The sequence below is a fragment of the Bemisia tabaci genome, chromosome 8, assembly GCF_918797505.1.
Source record: "Bemisia tabaci chromosome 8, PGI_BMITA_v3".
NCBI lineage: Eukaryota > Metazoa > Arthropoda > Insecta > Hemiptera > Aleyrodidae > Bemisia > Bemisia tabaci.
The window spans coordinates 40438879-40458653 of record NC_092800.1 but is presented as its reverse complement, the minus strand read 5'-3'; the positions used below and the strand labels follow the sequence as shown (position 1 = coordinate 40458653).

At 38.6% G+C, this 19775-nt stretch overlaps 1 protein-coding gene across 1 annotated transcript in view; it reads left to right on the top strand.

Annotated features, from left to right (window-relative positions):
• The window catches only part of LOC109038362 (uncharacterized), a 378939-nt gene that overhangs the window by 140001 nt on the left and 219163 nt on the right, over positions 1-19775 (top strand). The window lies entirely within an intron of this gene.

Sequence of the window (19775 nt, the reverse complement as noted above, 5' to 3'; positions counted from 1 at the left end):
CCGCTTGATCTCTTCCGTAAGCCAGGGATATGGACTAACAACCAAGGTAATAACGTACCAAGGTTCCGCTCGATCCAAGGCTGCAATGGATATGGGCTAACGACCAAGGTAGCCCTGCCGAAGCAGGACACCGAGGATGCGCTTGATCCATGCCTGAGCGAATTAGGGATATGGGCAACAACCAAGGTAATAACGTACCGAGGATGCGCTTGATCCCATTTCTCTACGATATGAAGAGATATGGGCTAACAACCAGAGGCGAGGGAGGGTGCTGAATCACAACAGGTCCTCTGAAGATCATCTTTCCCCTCATGTTCCTAAGGTTCCGCTTGATCTCTTCCGTAAGCCAGGGATATGGACTAACAACCAAGGTAATAACGTACCAAGGTTCCGCTTGATCCAAGGCTGCAATGGATATGGCCTAACATCCAAGGTGTGAACAGCCCTGCCGAAGCAGGGCACCGAGGAAGCGGTTGATCCATGCCCGAGCGTATTAGGGATATGGGCAACAACCAAGGTAATAACGTACCAAGGATGCGCTTGATCCTAAATAGCTCGTTACGATGTGTGAAGAGATATGGGCTAACAACCAGAGGGAGGGTGCAGAATCACAACAGATTGCCGGCGTTTGGCACGAGTCAGAGACCCGCCCCAGGTCCACCACGAGGAGGCTCCGGCACCAGACCCTTTTTTCTCTCATTTTCATCTCTTACTCCTCTCTTTTTTGTCTCATTCTCGTTTCTCTTTCATCTCATCTCATCTCAATTTCTTTTCATTTCTCTTTCATCCCATCTCATTTTCATTTCATTTCTTTTTCGTTTCATCTCATTTTCATCTCATTTTCATCTCCTTTTTATCTCCTTATCATCTCCTTATCATCTCCTTATCATCTCCTTATCATCTCCTTATCATCTCCTTATCATCTCCTTATCACCTCCTTATCACCTCCTTATCATCTCCTTATCACCTCCTTATCATCGCTTATCATCTCCTTATCATCTCCTTATCATCTCCTTATCATCTCTTTTTCATCTCCTTTACATCTCCTTTTCATCTCCTTTTCATCTCTTTATCATTTCATCTCCTTTTCATCTCCCTTTTATCTCTTTATCATTTCATCTCATTTTCATATTATTCTTGTTTCCCTATTATCCCTATTCATTTATTTTTCTTCTCTTTATTATTCCATCTCCTTCTCATCTCCGTTTCATCTCTTTTTCATCTAATCTCCTTATCATCTCCTTCTCATCTCCTTCTTTTCATCTCCTTTTCATTTCATCTCACTTCCATCTCATTTTCGTTTCGTCTCTTTTTTTCATTTTATCTTATTTTCATCTCATGTTCATTCATCTCCTTTTCATCTCTTTTTTCATCTATATTATACAGCTACAAGCAAAATCTTGGAAGCACTATTTCTGCCGAACTGCTAGACCGATAAGGATGATCTTTACATGTATGTCATCTATAGTAGATGTAGATGTGCAAAAAATTATGAAACCCCGAACTTTTAATGTTGTAGAGCTTTTAAAGCTCATGTCACTTGAGTCCAATGTTAATAGCGTGAGAGATATGTCGTTTCCGCTAGAAAAGTCAAGGTGTGGGATTTTACGTGAGTGACTCGAATAAACAATAAAACAATGGAAAAGCTCATGAAGGGCTCCTCATTCGAAGAGTTGAGGAACGGTGCAACGCTCAGGGTTCAAGGTTCAAGGTCCAAGGTATATATAAGGTTTTTACTCAATTTTTCCTGCATTCTTCCGGCTTCGATTTGTGGCATTGGTCAATTTACTTGATTGCTGAATTTCTAATAATATTTACAGCAGATAAACAGCAGATACAAAGTGAGAAGGCAGGCGCTGCGTCGCGTCGGGACGGACCAAAAATTATTAATTCTTAACGGTCGAAATCCGTTTTTTTTTTTTTTTTTTTTTTTTTTTTTTTTATTAAGTATTTAAAAATAACATAATAAATAGAAATTTCTCCAGTAAGTGGACTGTGAAATTATGTACATTCAGCTATTCCTCATCATTTACAAATCTGAGTGTTACGTCAAAAATTTTGAAATCGATGCAGCTTGAACACAAAATGGTGTAGGTATTAATATGGAAGAACATTTTTGCCTATGCATATGCGTATAGGGCGCGAGGCGCCTTCTCGGGGGTTGGGCCGCGTAGCGGTCAGGGGGCAGGGCCCCCTAGTTTCATCTCTTTTTCATGCAAGAAGAAATATTAGTGCCTTAGAGGATGCACGAGAGAAAACAGATTCGATGCACGAGAAAGAGCAGAGTTCAAAAATTTTGCATCCACCTTACAGAATTTTCAAGAGATACAAATAATTTTAAAAGAGCAAAATTTACCAAGAAGGATAATAAATATTAGTCAAAAAAAGTCGCCATAGGCGGCTTTATTGTTCTTTTTGTTAAAAAGCTCTAGTCTAGCAATAATGAAAGTTTTTGTGGTTCCTTGCCGAAGCACAGTAAAACTAAAATTAAGAGTCGTCGTTTTCCTCACGAAAGAACGTAACTTCAATACAATGTTGCCGAACTTCCCTTCGCAAATTGCATATTAACAGGGAGAATCTTGGCCATTCCTAACTGAAAATTTCACTGATTTTCCCTCAGATTTCATGCATTAAAACAAAAATTATAATAATTGCACAGGCACAACTTAGTAAATGGAGATGTTGCATCTGTGAGGGATTTGCGATTTGACCATTGATTCTTATGTAAAAGTTTGCGAGAAACACGATAGTGCCACTGGTTTTCTCTGAAATCATCTCCCAAGCTTAAAACAAGCTCTCAAAGTGAGGTCAAAATGGAGGGGATATCCCACGCTATCCTGAGAGTGCACCTCTACATCAAAACAAAAACTCCATGCAAAGATAGGGAGCGAATACATTAGCAGGGTTGCCACTTTATTTGGGGACTCCAAAACTGAAAACACGGCATCCCTGCTGTATTTGCACCCTATCTTTGCATGGAGAGTTTGTTTTGATGTAGCGGTGGACTCACAGGGTAGGGTGGGATATCCCCTCCATTTTGGCCTCACTTTGAGAGCTTTTTTTGAGCTTGGGAGATGATTTCAGAGAAAACCAGTGGCACCATCGTGTTTCTCGCGAACTTTTACATAAGAATCAATGGTCAAATTGCAAATCGCTCACACATGCAACATCTCCATTAAATTAATTGTTTGAGTCAATTTGGTGACCTTGGAATGGAGTTACATTCCTTTGTGCGGGAGATGCCGAGTCATATATTTTTGTCAAGCGTCTGGTCAGTTCGACCTATGATCGATAGATGAGGGTTGAGGTGATTCGATGGACGCCATATTTTGTGAGGAAAAATATCGCATTCGATATCCTGATATCGAAACTGCACTCGAATGCGATATTTTTCCTTTAAAAAAACCACGCCTCTTATTACGTTGACTTCGTTTGTCAAAATTGGTTAGTGAATTCTTTAGCCTCCTGACAACAGAATTGCGATCTCAAAATTCGAGAAGAATGACGAGCAGCTGAAAAATGGAACTAATCGATGCGATATATCGCATGTCGTTTTGACACAAAATATGGCGCCCATCGAATTGCTATTAATGAATCTTGAAGCTTTTGGAGTGAAAGGAAACTTATTATTCATGTGGAAGTAGCCCACCATAATATATACCGGGCCCCTTTTACCGAAAAATATGACTGAATCCGTATGACGAGACCCTATCTTCCAGGAAAAAAAGCCGCAACTGAGGTTTGATCCTAAATGTGGAAAACTGTCGTGAGGCTTTCAGACAAAAATTCTTAGGTTGTAGAAAAATGTTGTTCAAGTGTTTGCAAAAAAGTTCAGGAAAATTTTCTCCCGGATGAGATAATATCTTTTCACAGATCCAGGCACAAACAGACTTCATTTTGCAACGAGGAACTAAAATTTTTGGCTCAGTTTAGAAACAATATAAGTACCATTAGTACCCTATGCATATAAGTGTTTTTACAAATGAATCAGATATTCTAGTTCCAAATTGCGCAAAATTAAGCCCAAATTAAGTGACGTTGACTCAGACTGCTCTCTTCTCACCCTGTCGTGAAGCTTTCAGACAAAAATTTTGAGGTTGTAGAAAAATGTTGTTCAAGTGTTTGCAAAAAAGTTCAGAAAAATTTTCTCCCGGATGAGATAATATCTTTTCATAGATCCAGGCACAAACGGACTTCATTTTGCAATTAGGAACTAAAATTTTTGGCTTAGTTTAGAAACAATATAAGTACCAATAGTATCCTATGCATATAAGTGTTTTTACAAATGAATCAGATATTGTAGCTCCAAATTGCAAAATTAAGTCCAAATTAAGTGACGTTGACTCAGACCGCTCTCTATTCATACCCTTCGGGAGATTAAAGGCAAGGAGGAAGTATAGCAGTCGGTAACTTCACAAGGTTAACAGTTTATTTTCCACTACGATCAACGGCGTGCCGTGCTTTCCGATACATCGATTAATCTGCCATCTAAACCTATAGAAAAGGATCGATAAATAGGGTGTTTGCTACGAACACCTTAATGATCGATTCTTAACCATATCTTTAAATAGGAAACTATCGATAATCGATCATTCACGTAACGCCACTGACTGCGATCCATTTTTCGGCCCCGACTCGTCAAAAATTCTTCCGACCATAGACATGAGGTACTTCGGAAATTCATGAAAACCATCCAAAATTGTTACATATTGTTACTTTACTCATGTGCCGGCCCCCTCTCCCCCCCCCCCCATCCACGACTGTGAATGCTGCTGGCAAACATTTTTGCACCATGCGTTCTTCTTATGGATGACCTTTTCTAGGGAAAAAAACCGCTGACATTATCGTAGATTACTTCCAAATTCTCTTCATAGATATGCCAACAGTGTAATTGCAACGCCCCCTATTGCAAAGAATGGGTCAATTGCGCTGGTCTCAGAATCGTGTTTTGATGCTTGATTCCTGTCGATCAGCCGAATTTATGAAGGTCTGTCCAAACAGCAACTTTCTCAGTTCGCAATATCAACCGAGATATCACACTTTGAACAATTCGGTTTAGGATATCATCCACCGCAGTAGTGACACCCTTGTTTTCTTCCGCACCTTGTTTTTATCAGTCAGGGAATTGCACAGCTGCACTGGTCACTCTACGTGAAAGTAAGGTGGAAGAAACCAAGTTTGTCACCACCGCGGTGGATGACGTCATAAATCGAATTTTTCAAAGTGCGATATCTCGGTTAATATTGGACGTAGAAAGTTGCCGTTGAACAGATCTTCGCACATTGTGACAGTCACGATTATAGTCGTGTGGGTATTAATACCATTAGGTTACAATAAAAATATTTATTTTCGATACAAATACGTTCGGAGTTAGGTTGTCAAGGTAAATTGACCTAACAGCTAAAGAGCCTCCCAAAGAAGGGCCTTTTTTGGAAACCCGGGGATATCATTTACATGTGACATAAATGAACCTTTATGATGATCTAAGTCTAAGATCTAACGAATAAAATCCCCGGGTCTCAAAAAAGGGGCCACTTATTCGGAGGCTCTTAAGGTGATTCGATGGACGTCATATTTTGTGTCAGAACGACATGCGATGTATCGCATCGATTGGTCCCATTTTTTCAGCGAATAGTCATTTTTCTCTAATTTTGAGATCACAATTTTATTGCCCGGAGACTAAAGCATTCACTTACCAATTTTGACAAACAAAGTCAACGTAATAGGAGGCGCGGTTTTTTAAAAGGAAAAATATCGCATTCGAGTGCAGTTTCGATATCTGTGTCGAATGCGATATTTTTCCTCTAAAAAACCACACCCTTAATACGTTGAATTTGTTTGTGAAAATTGGTGAGTGAATGCTTTAGTCTCCGGGCAATAAAATTGCGATCTCAAAATTAGAGAAAAATGACGAGTAGCTAAAAAATGGAACCAATCGATACGATATATTGCATGGCGTTCCGACACAAAATATGGTGTCCATCGAATCACCTTTAGTCTACTTCCCTCCCTCAATTCGTAGTTTCCCCTGCGAAGGAACATAACTACATTTCATTGTTGCCAGATTTCGGCTCACAAATTTGAATATTTTTATAGAAAAATCTTTGGTATTAACCGCACGTTTCACTGATTTGTCTTCTGATCTTAGGCAAAAACGAAAAACAATTTTGTATGACAATTTCCGAGGTACATGTTTGTGAAATATTGAATTATTTGAATCAATTTGACAACCTGGAAATTGAGTTACATTTCTTCGTCCGGGAAATGACATAACGTCACCTCTCCGACGTAAGGGCGTACCTTGATTTCCACATGGACCCCGGAAAGCATAGAAATATATGGAGAACAGGGCTCACGTGAAAGTCGACATACGCTTTAACGTTAGAGTAGCGACGATAAAATGAAGCTGAATCCTGTCACAAAGAATTCAGTGAATAGTTTATTCTGCAGAATCTGGAAAAATTTCTCGGACAGTTTCAAAGCATTATGTTCCGTGGTATTGCAGTATTACAAAAACAGAACATCAGAAAAAAACTAGGCAACGTGAAATGCGGTTAGGTCGATTCAACATAAAATGGACTGCATTTTGCAAGTAGGAACTATAAATTCCGGCCCAGTTTAAAAACAACGTATGTGCCATTAGTTTCCCTATGCATATACGTGTTTTTTCAGGTGAGCCAGAATTTATAGATCCAAATTGCAAAATGCAGTCCAAATCGCCCAAATGATGCGACAACGGCGATGATCAGCAGCGAGGATGAGTTTCTTGGAGGACAAAGCGCTTATGTGCAGTTTCTGCTACTTCGAGAAGTTTGCGTTTGAAGTTTCGAAATTACATAGATCTTCAATGTGAAAAAGAAAGTTCAAACTGACTTTATGATGCTTAAAAATTGAAATTTGGGAGGGAATTTTTCACAGAATATGCATTAAGACTAGTTTTACTTGAAATAGTCAAAATCTATTTTTTTTTAAAAAACTGCACTTTTGCGCCTTGTCCTCCAAGCCCCTCAAATATTTTGGCAGCCCATTTCAAAAATTGAAATTATTGACAGTATTCAATTCATTAGGAGTTAATTATTGAAGCTGGACAGATCTTACCGTGATGATGTGATGATCTGCAACGTCAGGAACAGCTCTGATACAGAATGAAGCTTTCCATCTTTGTGTCTCGCTTTGTCGAATCCTGGCAGAACCAGATAATATTGGCTGCGAAAAAAAATGAAACAATATTAGAGATAAATTCAACACAGAATTGTTATAAATTGTCTATTATGCGGAATAAAACCATTCTCAAGTAACACAGCTCGACAAAATATTGAAATAATGTTGCAAAGTAATGGAATTAAACTGAAATTTTTGTACCATAAAATTAAAATACTCTTACATAATTTGGTCGATAAAAACCGATTTTTAGCGATTAAGAAATTTGACATTGATGGTTTGAGTGCACAACCACGCGTTGCCGTTTGCGGCTTTGTAGACTTCCTGCCGTACTTCATTATATCTTAGGAAAGCTGGTCAACCTAATTTCTCGAAAACTTCCGTGATTTCTCTACTCCGTTTGCAAAATATTTTGTAAAAATTTCAAGCTATGAAGTTTGCTTGTTTCTCTTAGAAAAAATACAATAATAAAGGGAAAGTTTGTGATGCCGCAATAGAGATACAGGGTTTTGCACTTTGACCATCGATTCGTGAAGAAATAAGGCAATTCGCAAATGCAAAAAAATGCAACACATTTCAAAAAGCGGAATATCTTCAAGTAGTAAAATAACAACATGCACAAACACTTTGATCCAATAGCAGTATGTGCCAAGTTACTGCTATTTTTTTGAGCCGACTTGAGTTGTAGGATAAATCTTAGCACTGCACTTCCGCTGAGATACAAGGCATATGATTCTTGCTGCAGTTACGATATATTAAAATAATTTTTTTTTTTAAATGAAAGAGTACAAAACCTCTTAGACTGGCCCTTAAGACGCCATATGATCGGGCCAATGTTTTTGATTTCCTCTCAAAGCCTCTTCTTTGTCAACCCTATTCTCTTTCTTAAAAAACCATTTAGTCCCTGTGGCTATAAAAAATAAGGCCCAAAACAGCCACAGAAAAACCTCAAAATTAAGGTGATTCGATGGACGCCTTTTTTTGTGTCAGAGCGACGTGCGATACATCGCATTGATTCGGTCCATAATTTCAACTACTTGTCATTTTTTTCCCCCAAATTTGGAGATCGCTCTTCTGTTGTTGTCATGAGTCTGAAGCTTTCATGTTCTGAATTTAACTAAGAGGTATTTTTAGAGGAAAAATATCGCATTCGATACTGATATCAAAACTGCACTCGAATACGATATTTTTCCTCTAGAAAAATCCCGCCTTTATTACGTTGAATTTCTTTGTCAAATTTTGTACATGAATTTTTTAGTCTCATGAAAACAGAAATGCAATTTAAAAATTCGAAAAAGTGACAAGTAGCTGGAAGTAAGTAACTAATCGATGCGATATATCGCACGCCACTCTGACACAAAAAAATGGCGTCCGTCGAATCTTCTTCAAAGAATTACTTTATTTTCACCTTAACCTCCTGGATTTTCTACTAAGATTTTATACGTAGCAAAATCTCCTTGAAAATTATATAATTTTTGGTGATATAAGAATTACCTAATCAACACTAAGGAGTGTTTGAGTGAAATGACTCCGAAAATTATATTCTAAAACCAAAAATCCTAGAAATCCCTGAAAAAATGGCTACTCATGCAACGACAACAAACATGAGTGGCAAAATAGTACCTCCACTAATTTTGAAACAAATCTCTAGAAAACCGTCCACAGGTACTCTCAAATTAGGTATCAATGGCCCAAGTGCAAAACCACGTAACTCCGTTCTGAACGTCGCAACTTCCTGTCATTATATTTTTTCTTGGGAAATGTAGTCAATTTATTTCTTGAAAACCCCTTCTCTAAGGTGTGTCTTAATTTTGAGTTTTACGAAATCCGAAAAGCGCTACCTCTAAAAAGTTTCTCTCAGGTGTAAAAATAAACATTAAAAATAATACAAAAAAGAAAAATTAAAAATAAATTAAGGAAGTAAATAAGGAAAAATAAATCAAGATTTGAGAAGGCCTTCTCATTTCTAGATTTATTTTTAATTTGTTTTTTCGATTTTCTTGATTTTTCCTTTATTCTTCTCTTCGGTCAGCAGAATATTCTGTGTAAATTTCCAGCCATACAGTTGACTTATTTTCCCTCGAAAAAATAAAATGGTAGCAGAAATTTCAATGGAAATGCGCGATTTCGCACTTAAGCCATCGAAATTATACGTGACCACAATTCCCTCGAAAAAGGAAACATAACAGTGATAGCGTCAAGCGACTTACCGAATAAACGCTGAGGAACATACGTTTGAACAAAGTGACTTCCTAAACTGTATCCTCAATCCAAATTTCATGGAAATATCACAGAAAAAAGATTGCCGAAAATTCGCACAATGACAACCGACACGAAAGAAAAAATTTACTAACTCCACTGATTGTAAAACTCAGCAAACAACTGAACTGAACCGAAAAACTAGAGGCTCAAAGACTAAAACTTTCGGCGGATAGAAAACTAGCGGAAAGTGAGGATGTTCAACTTTTCACTGCACCTTTTATATTCACAGGATAGTTCACCGAGAAAAACTATTAAAATGAAATACCGAACACGAAACTACTCTGATGGTAATGCACTTCAATCACACGTTTATCACACGCCGTCCAGAGATGAAACACACCGAAAGACATTTCACTTTGCTAAAATTCGGAAGCACAAAAATCTAAATATGAATTTTTCCGATTCGTCTATCCTTAACACTCAAGCTCACACCCGACGGCTGCTCAAAATCGACTGACAGAACGATCAGAAGTCCCGAGCCTTCGAGTTCTTCAACGTTTTCCTTTTTCTTCTGGAAGACAAAAGAGTGGCCTCGATTTCCAAAATATTCCTACGTTTTGGGATTCCCCGGGTGAAAGCGGCACACTCGCACAAAAGAAAATGCCTTTATTGACCTGAAAACCAATGTTAACAATAATTAATGAGGGTACTTGGATCGTGGACTTTGGACTTTTCATCTCTTTACTTGTTTGCTGAAAAGTAGTGAGAATCCGTTCATGAATTGGATTGCATTTTGCAAAACGGAACCTTTAGCATTGCGATGTTGCTAAGATTGTGCAACTTCTTTTGTCTTGGAGGAAAAACCCGATTATCCATTAATAGTTTCTATTTTACTCGCTAAAAACTGTAAATTTAAGACAAAAATTACCATCTACATTTCCCAGTTTTTCACGATTTCCGCAATTTTATTGCAAAAGATGAAGTTGCACAATCTTAGCATCATTGCAGTGCTAGTGGTTCCTTTTTGCAAAATGCAATCCAATTATGTAACCCATTTTTCCCGACTTTTTGACCTCTCCTCCTCCCTCTGTTACGTGGATGTCACTTACCTCCAGGCTCAACCCCCCCCCCCCCCCCCCCAAGAAAAAGTACGTCATTTCAAGCGTGCCTCCCCTTTTCGCGTAGGTGTGGGTCGTAGCAAACCCTTGCTTCGTTTTTTCTTAGATTTTTTCAAGAAAACTAGCCGGCATTTTCTCTTGAGTTTAAAACCGAAGGCTAGAATTATTTTACGTTTTATTTCCCGTACTAACCGAACTTTTGTGTTGAAATTTCTCTCTGTGAGGAATTGGGTGGTCTGTAGTGTGATGTGGATGGCTTTCTTTTTGATACAAGCCTTTTACCCCTTGACTCAAAAGCAAGGCAAATTTACGAAGATTTCTGCTTAAATCAATTATCTTTTTTCCCATTAAATGGAGAGTTGAAAGCATGAAGCGCTCACTATCAAAGAATCGCTTAAAATGACTTTCTTCAACTAAAACACTTTTTCTCAGCGCGATGAAATCGATATTCCAACGTCATCTCTCGTCCTTCTCTTCATCCTTAACCCATTAAAGCGACGTGAAGGAACCCAACAATTCCGCATTTCGCACAGTGGATAAAGTCAAGCAAAGATATCGGACATGAAATTTTTAAATTAAACTGTTGATTCTGATGTTAATTTCATCGGGTTTTACATTTTATAGGGCACATCTAGAAGAAAATTTCACGAGGAAACCAATGGAACCACTTTTTAAACCTCAAACGTTTGTATGGACGGAGTTATGAGCTTTTAAAGTTTCCAAATTTTGTCCGACCTCCCCCCTTGACTCAATCCACTGTGTCTCATTCCGTCTTCTTCCGGTCTCAGAATTTCACTTTTTCAGAGTCCGGCAATTAATCGTGCGAACTCTTTCGGCAGTGGATCCCGGGCTTAGGGTCTCCGCAATCATTCATCCTTATCGTCCGATCCGGAGCTACGCTTAAACCGCGTAAATCCACCCATGGCGAACCGTGAATCGATGTTTTCCCATCAGGAACTCAGCTATCGAATCGGTCATTAATATCCGCCCGATAATCGATCCTTTACCATACGTTTGAATGACAGATCGATCGATTCATCGCAAGGCACGGCACGCCACAATACTGAAAACGTACCTCCACGTCAGTGGCGTGGCGTGAATTGCGATATATCGATTGTTATGCCATTTAAACCTATGGAAAAAGATCGATGAACAGGGTGTTCGCAGCGAACACCTTGATAATCGATTCTTTACCAAAGGTTTAAATAGCATAACAATCGATATATCGCAATTCACGCCACGCCACTGCTCCACGTTTGTTGTTTTTGTTCTGGACGGCAACCGCGTTCGTCGCCGCAAAAAGTTGAGGGTTCGAGGAAACGAGAGGGGGTGAGGGACGTAAGCCGGAAGTTGTGATTCCGGATTTGAAAGCCAATCCGTCGGCTCTTGCGACGGACCAGATTCCAACGTCCGACTTTCCCGATCAAGACTCCGTGGCAGTGCCGCACTGCCGTGCTAAGGAAGAACGCCGTAAGCGCCTTCAGACGTTGCCATATCTCATTCAATAAATGACGAATTCACTGGGAAAATTTTCAACATTTTTCTTTAAATCTCTCAAACAATATTGCCCGCAATTTAATCTAGAATATCCGAAAATTTCAAGGGAAAATACGCATAACTTTCCTAAAAAATACATGTTTTATCCGGAGAAATTTGGCAACTCTCGAATGTTCATACGGCAATTTTCCTTGGCACGACAGTATGGCAGAGGTCGTTTTTGGAAGCATGCAACACTGAGCCTCCCCATTTAAACGTCGTTTATTTTATATTTTCATTGTGATAGTTAATTTATTGCGATCCTAAAAATGCGAGATGTGACTTTAGGAAAGGCGCAATGAGCCGAGGGGTCTTAACTTCCGGAATCCCTAACTATATTTTTAAACGATGTGATCGCGAACGAAAAAAAGGTGACGAAAGTTCATTCAGGAGAAAATCGCAAGTAATTGCATACAATATAATGGCAGCAATGAGACCCAGATTTTTTGTATCTCAAATGCAAATAGTTCTATGCTTACAAACGAGAAAAAACACTAAAAAATGACCCGAATAGTATGTAAAAGTGGAGAAATGGTGCATGGTCCACACTATTTTGCGAGAAATACAAAGCCAAGAAATAGAAATAAATTTAAATTTTTGTTTAAAGTGCGGAAAAAATTTTTCCCCCCGCAAAGTGGCGTGGACCCAGCACCATTTCTCCATCTTGTCTATCCTTACAGATACATCGCAAATTTGGAATTAGACTAATTTCGAATGTTGTATCAAAATTAGGCTTGTGTTTCCCTCACTCTGAAAAAGGGGGTTATGAGCTTGCAAGTATTACTAGTAATTAAATAAAAACATTGATTAAGGAGGAAGCAGAGGGCGAAGTAGAATTGGCTATAAACGAAACTAACAATTCAGGCAATACACGAACGAATGCATATCTTCTCCTTCTCTATATGCTTTAAATGTCTTCCTCACTCAGTACGCGCCTACAAGACTGCAGGAATACTTCACGCATTGCACCAAACGCGATCCGGTCACCGGTCGGCGTGAACGCATATGAGCGCCTACAAGAGTGCACGAATACTTCACGCATTGCGCCAAACACAGTGCGGATACTGGTTGGCGCAAAAAGCATCATAGCGCCTACAAGACTGTAGCCTAAATACTTCACGTATTGCGCCAAACACAGTGCGGATGCTGATAGGCGTGAAACGCATATCGGCAATTCTACGAAGACTGTCCACTTTGTCCTCCAGAACACTGACAATTCAACTTGATTATTTTGGATAGAGGTTTGTTTTCCTAGTTAAGTATAGTATCAGGCTTAAAAATTTAATCCGGGTGACTCTCACACTAAAAAAAAAACTGCTAAAATCAACACATGAAATAGTGAAAAAAGGTGACAACTCATCAAAATAGATTTAGAACACCGGGTTGATTTAACTAATTTGGTGATTTGTCACCGTATTTTAGAAATTTTTTTTTCAGTGCATGATCAGGCATTTTCCGTCCCTTCTTTTTACACACAAAATATCCTATGCAGTGTGACGGTTGCAACAAATTTAAACAAAAACGGCCGAAAAACTCAACTGCAACTAAGCACAATCTCAAAAGTCGGCCTACGCGCAATATGTAGTAAGGATTATAAAGTAGGCACGAAGATTATTAAGAATATCACACGCTTCAAAAATATAAAACGGGACGGTCGTGACGAAAAAAAGGTTCAATGGAGTAAATTTTAGTTTTAAATCCCTTTAGAATATTCTATATGTATGCCGGCACTGACTGCTGTACGATCGTATTTTGATGTGAAAACTTCACTCAGCGGAATGGAACGTTTCGCAGCGATTTTGAGTGCCCCTAGTGGCCGTTTTGACGGACAGAAACACCATATTGACTGTATTTTGCAATTTGGAACTATGAATTCTGGCTCTTCTGGAAAAACACCTACGTGCATAGGGAAACTAATGGCACATACGTTGTATTTAAACCGGACTAGAATTTATAGTTCCAAATTGCAAAATGTAGTCCATAAGACACCACCTACACTGACGTGCTAAGGAAGAGCGCTGTAAGAACATTCGAGAGTTGCCGAATTTCCCTCGATTAACACATACTTTTGGCAACATTCATGCAGTCTTTTCCTTGAAATTTTCGGATATTCTAGATTAAATTGCGTAAAAAAATCGTCTGAAATGTTTAAAAAGTACATATAATATTCATAATTTTCCCAGTAAATTAGTTTTAACGGAGGAAACTTGGCAACGTCTGAAGGCAAATACGGCGCTCTTCCTTAGTACAATAGGCCCATTGATATTCCAGGATAAATTAAATTGGACTGCATTTTGTAATTTGGAACTATGATTGCTAGCTCGGTTTAAAAACAACGTATGTACCATCAGTTTCCCTGTGCACATAAGTGTTTTTACGGATGAGCTAGAGATTATAGTTCCTAATTGCAAAATGAACTCCAATTCGTCCTGGCGTTTCGAAGGAGCATAGTTTCACTCCAGGTTCAACCTCCTTCGAACGGTGAAAAGTCAGCAACGTGAACCCCGCCGTAACCTCTCGGTTTTTATTCGGTCCGATCTCTCGGTCATTAGTGGGCTCTTCCTCTTGCAATAATAGTATCAAATTGAGGTTTAGCTCAAATGGACGTATTCCTGTCAGACGGAACTATGTGCACTATGACGTGAGCCCTGTTATGCATATAATCTTATGGGTCTAAGGGCTCATGTCTTAATGCACATAGTTCCGTTTGACGGAAATACGTCCAAATCACCGGGAGTCGTCGTTAAATGGCTCAGTTTCATTGGTAGATTGATGGTCGCTCTCCAGGTTTACGGTGACCCCACTCGAGTTTCAATTATTTCTCCGTCGTCTCGTCTCGGCTCGCCACACCCCGCCGGACTTTTCTTCCGAGACTGGAAGTTCTCGGGTGAAACGGGTTTGTCAACTATTTCCCGCACGGAAAGCTGGGTGAAGGAACAATGAAATGTCAGAATCGTCGAGGAATGGACGTTCCACACGGATACTGTTGACACTGTAGATTTTTATGAGAGAGATCGCACGAAAACCGCAAAGTAACAGAGTAACTAAAATCGAGGCGTTAGATGCAGAAAGGGCATGTCGACGGTGAAAGTCGGCAATCACATAATTCGTTTGCGGTGTCTGAAAATCTCCGCCTCTACGTCATTTTTATAAAGGAGAACAAATTGATATTATTTCTTGAAGTTTTTGCAGAATTTTCTTCGCATTGAGAAGAAAAATCATGACAGTTTTAAAGAATTGCTGTTGAGTAGTTTTCCATTTAAAAAATAAAGTATGACAGGAAGTCTGCGACGTCGCAAACCGAGTTATGTGATTGCCGACTTTCACCGTCGATGTCTTGATTGCTGTGTTTCATAATCTCCACACTGGAAAAAAAACACATTGGATCTAGAGTGCAGACTCTTAAAAACATCGACAAGAAAAAATACTCTTGTTTCAATCAGATTTAAGCTTAAATCAAGAACCAAGCCTATTAATTTGAGTGGATTTCCTCTTGATTTAAGCTTAAATCTGATTGAATCAAGAGTCCTTTTTCTTGTCAATGTTTTCAAGCGTCTGGACTCTAGATCCAATTTGTTTTTTTTTCCAGTGCAGTGTTAATTTATATATGAGAGATGAAACTATTAGGTGAATTTTCTAAAAATTTCGTTTTCAGCATTGTAAAATCGCGAAGAAAATGCAGTTAAAAAATTCAACGAAATACATGTATGTACCTTAAGTATATCGGATGAAACGTTAGCGGAGATTTTGAGACACCGCATCCAAGAAGTGCCTTATTTGCTCCCACCGCTTCAATTTTGTATTGATATAATATATGGGAAGTAAAACACGAAGTAACACGAACTGTTGATTGATTTTTTGTGATAGTTTTCCTTATGTCAAATCAACGAATTGTTTTGGTTGAGTTGACCAAATCTTTGTGTTAAAAATTAGTCGCCAGCCGCGTCTAGATCGAACCTAGATCGCATCGGTGGTATTCCAATTCGCTGGCCACTCGCAAGTCGTACTCTTTGAGTATGGGGAGGAAGACAAGAATACAAAAGTTCAAGAATAAATCATTCATAAAAGTATGTGTCACGGTTGGCGCGTTCTTTGTTTGCATATATTTGCCGTTGTATTAATGTCTAAAATTAATATTTTGGTACTAAGCAGAGCTGAAAATTGAAATCGCTGTTTCTGAAAATGCATTACCAATCTTGATGCTACTGAAGGAAAGTCGCTTAAAATAAAGTTTCAAGCTTCATTTTCCGTTAATCACCGCAACTTTAGAGTTGGCTTCTAAGTTTCGGAAAATGATCAAGTCGGTTATAGGACATTTCGTCAAGGAGTTTTTGTCCGCGCACCTGTTTTTTTCCAGCAATTTACGTCCACGCGTTTTTTCAGAACGGAGGTTTTGGTCCACGTGCCATTCGAGACCCAAAGTTAATTGGTCCACATGTAAATATAAACGACAATTGCTCACGACGTTTTCGCGAAACTACTGGACAAAAAAGGTACGCGGACGAAAAATCGTTGACAAAATGTCCTGAAACCGATCAAGTCTATTGATCGAAATTACGAATAACATTGGACGTAAAGGATCTGAATGGAGGTAACCGTATCGATCAACACATGAGAAAATACTCTTTAAGTCTCGGAGAATAATTCTCTCATGTCATCAGCGATGCACGAAGAGAAATCCACGCAACCTTCGTTTGAAAGTTGTTTACCCACTTCCATATATATCTTTTCATAATGATCACATAGAGAAAATGTTTGCCAACAGGACTTGCTTACGTGCAAGCTTACATGACAAACACATGCTTTGCACGTATGAAACCTCGTTCGTTAATTTACTTGCTCCTCCCTTGTTCGCTTGCTCCGTGTTGACAACTAACGAATGCGATATTATTTGTTCCAGGTATGTGTATTTGTGCAGACAAAGTTTCCTTTGCTATTTTCCACTAACTGTCCTGCCTGATCAACATTATGTGAGTATGAAACTGTTGTAGTAAAAGTACTTGGAATGAGAATCCGAAACAAACATCCACCATCAAAATTTTGACCAATGACCTATTGAACAAAAAATCGATTTATCGATACCAGATCATGAAATGGATCGCATTTAGCAAAAAGAAACCAGCGCGATTAGTGTTTTCAAAATCGTGCAACTTCTTTCCTTTTGAAAATTCTCAATATACGTACAGTATTAGAACTTGCACAGTAATTTTCCTTTAAAATTAACATTTTTTGTTTGGAAGGAAAACCTATTTGCTGTTCTGGGAGATTTTTTAGATAATTATGAAGAAGCAACATTTTTACAACACTTTAATCGCGCTGGTTCCTTTTTGCTAAATGCGTTCCAAATAATATTTCAGAACAGTATGAAACTAAATAGCTCGGGATGAATGCATTTATTCCAGTGCACGGACTGAATGAATTTGTGGTATCCTCCTCTTCTGAATGAATTTTTTTTTTTTCAATTTTAAAATTAAGATTTCACTATTTCTGTGTGTTTCATGGAATTATGAGTCTATTGCAGAAGTTTAAAAAATGTCTTGAAATTTCACAATAAAAAATCATTTGAAAATACCTCATGAAATTTCATTTTGTAAAATTTCATGAAATTTCGTATCACTTAGATTAAAGTGAAATTTCATTTTTCATGAAATTGAATTTTTCTGGAAGTGAAACTTCATGTTTCATAGAATTTCAACGATTCTTCAACGGCTGGGGCCACATTGCAGAATTTCTGAAAAATTGCATGACATTTCATTTCGCGCGGTTAATATTTCGCATTTCTACCGCCCCCCTCCCTCCCAGAGATGGAAAGGTATTGACAGATAGCGATAAATGTATCATGAGGAAAATAGATTTTTAATTCTAGCGAGACAACTCTGTCTCTAAATGAGGCACAAAACAAAGAGCATACTCAAACTCGGATTGCGAAATGAGCGAAAACATTTCCCCTCTCATCGAGATCGACGCGAAAAAGCCGAGGATGTTTCGGCGAGCTAGGCAGCTCTGCTTTTATGATAAGTGAAAATACGGACTTGAGTTTTGCCAGAATTGGTTTATGGTGAGAATTGAAAGCAATCGAACTATGACCGGGAGTTGGAGCCAATTTCTGACAAAACTGAGCACAGTAATGAACAACAAAAAGCGTTCCGGCTCCTTAGCTAGGGAATAAATTCCGACTCCCGGAATTGTCAGATCTTGCAAAAAACTTCCCTTACCGAGATAGAATCTGTTTAATTCTAAGAAGGCTATTTCAAAATAAGAAATTTTGAAGAACATAAGACAAACAACTTTGAAAAGCTGCAAATTGCTACAAGGTGGATGTTTCCTGGCCTACTTCAACAATTGAAGGCGAAATAGGAGTGTGTATTAGGTACCTTTATACAATCATCAAGTCAGTTAAGCTTTCTTCAATTTTTTTATTAGAAAATATCGTCGACCCTGAAAGCTTGTACAGTTTATTCCTCAAATTTATGACCAGAATTTTCGGTAAAACCTTATGGTAATAACATTTCTTTTCAATCAACTAATTTTCTACTTTTTTGGAGAAAAAGCGTGTTCAGAATTTGAACTTTTGCAATTTTCAGGAACAGAGACAAATGTTGTATAGAAAACGATTTGAGTTCACGGGTTTATAATCTGTAAAAAATAATATGAAATAATTAATCAATATGTGCCCTCCTCACTTTTCAAAAATGCATCAATTGAAAATATCCGAACAAGCCCACTCAGACGCAGTAAATTTGTGAAATTTTTATTTATGAAGGGCATTTGCATAATCCATCTTATCATATTTATCTATATCCTCCTTTACATGCCTGTAGCGTATAAAAAAGAACAGATAAGGAAAAACGATGGTAAAGGCACTCAACTTGCTAGGGGTAAATAATTTGCGGAACTTTTGGAAGTGGCTATTGTGTTTTCGGGGAACAGATATTGCTAGACAGTCCAATGCCCATAATTATTCCTCTTTTTCATGACATCGAAGCTTGCACCGCCTTTTTCTCCGGTTTATACTTATACATGGCAACAGTGAGCGAATGCACCCCCGAATAAAAAGACTTAATGCTCCCGCTCTGGACCTGTAAAACGGCTTCAAATCAGGATTTTATACGAACCGTTGCTAAATTTCAGCGATTAGACAGAGATTACCATGCCAAATCAAGCGAATTTGTGTATTGTTAACTTAATTTGGCAACGGAGCTGAGGTCACTCCCGACTTTGGCCCCGAACCTACTCCTCGTCGTAAAGTCGGAAGTTTTTAATTAATATTCTCATAAATTTGCATCGGGCGGGCCAATCGGGTGGGCACAGCCCCCCAAAGCTTTCGCCGTTGAACCCCGTGGGGATTCGACCGCCCTCCGCCAAATCCCATTCCCGATCCATCACTCCCAGGGTTGCCATATCGTTGATTTTTTTCCCTAGATAAGTATCATCTCATGTGGACAAACGAGGACTATTTTGACACTGCAGTTTTGACAATTTGTGTTTAGTTGGGTTTCGGAGCGTTTGATGAGTCATCTGCGCATGTATTTCTTTTTATATAAGAGATTAACTGGACTGCATTTTGCAATTTGCAACTATAAATTCTAGCTTTTCTGGAAAAACACCTATGTGCATAGGGAAACTAATGACACATACGTTGTTTTTAAATCGAGTTAGAATGTCTTGTTCAAAATTGCAAAATGTAGTCCAACTACTGCCTCTCAAAAAAAATAAATAAATAAAAGGTCGTTTAAAAGTTTGGAAATCGCGAGATTT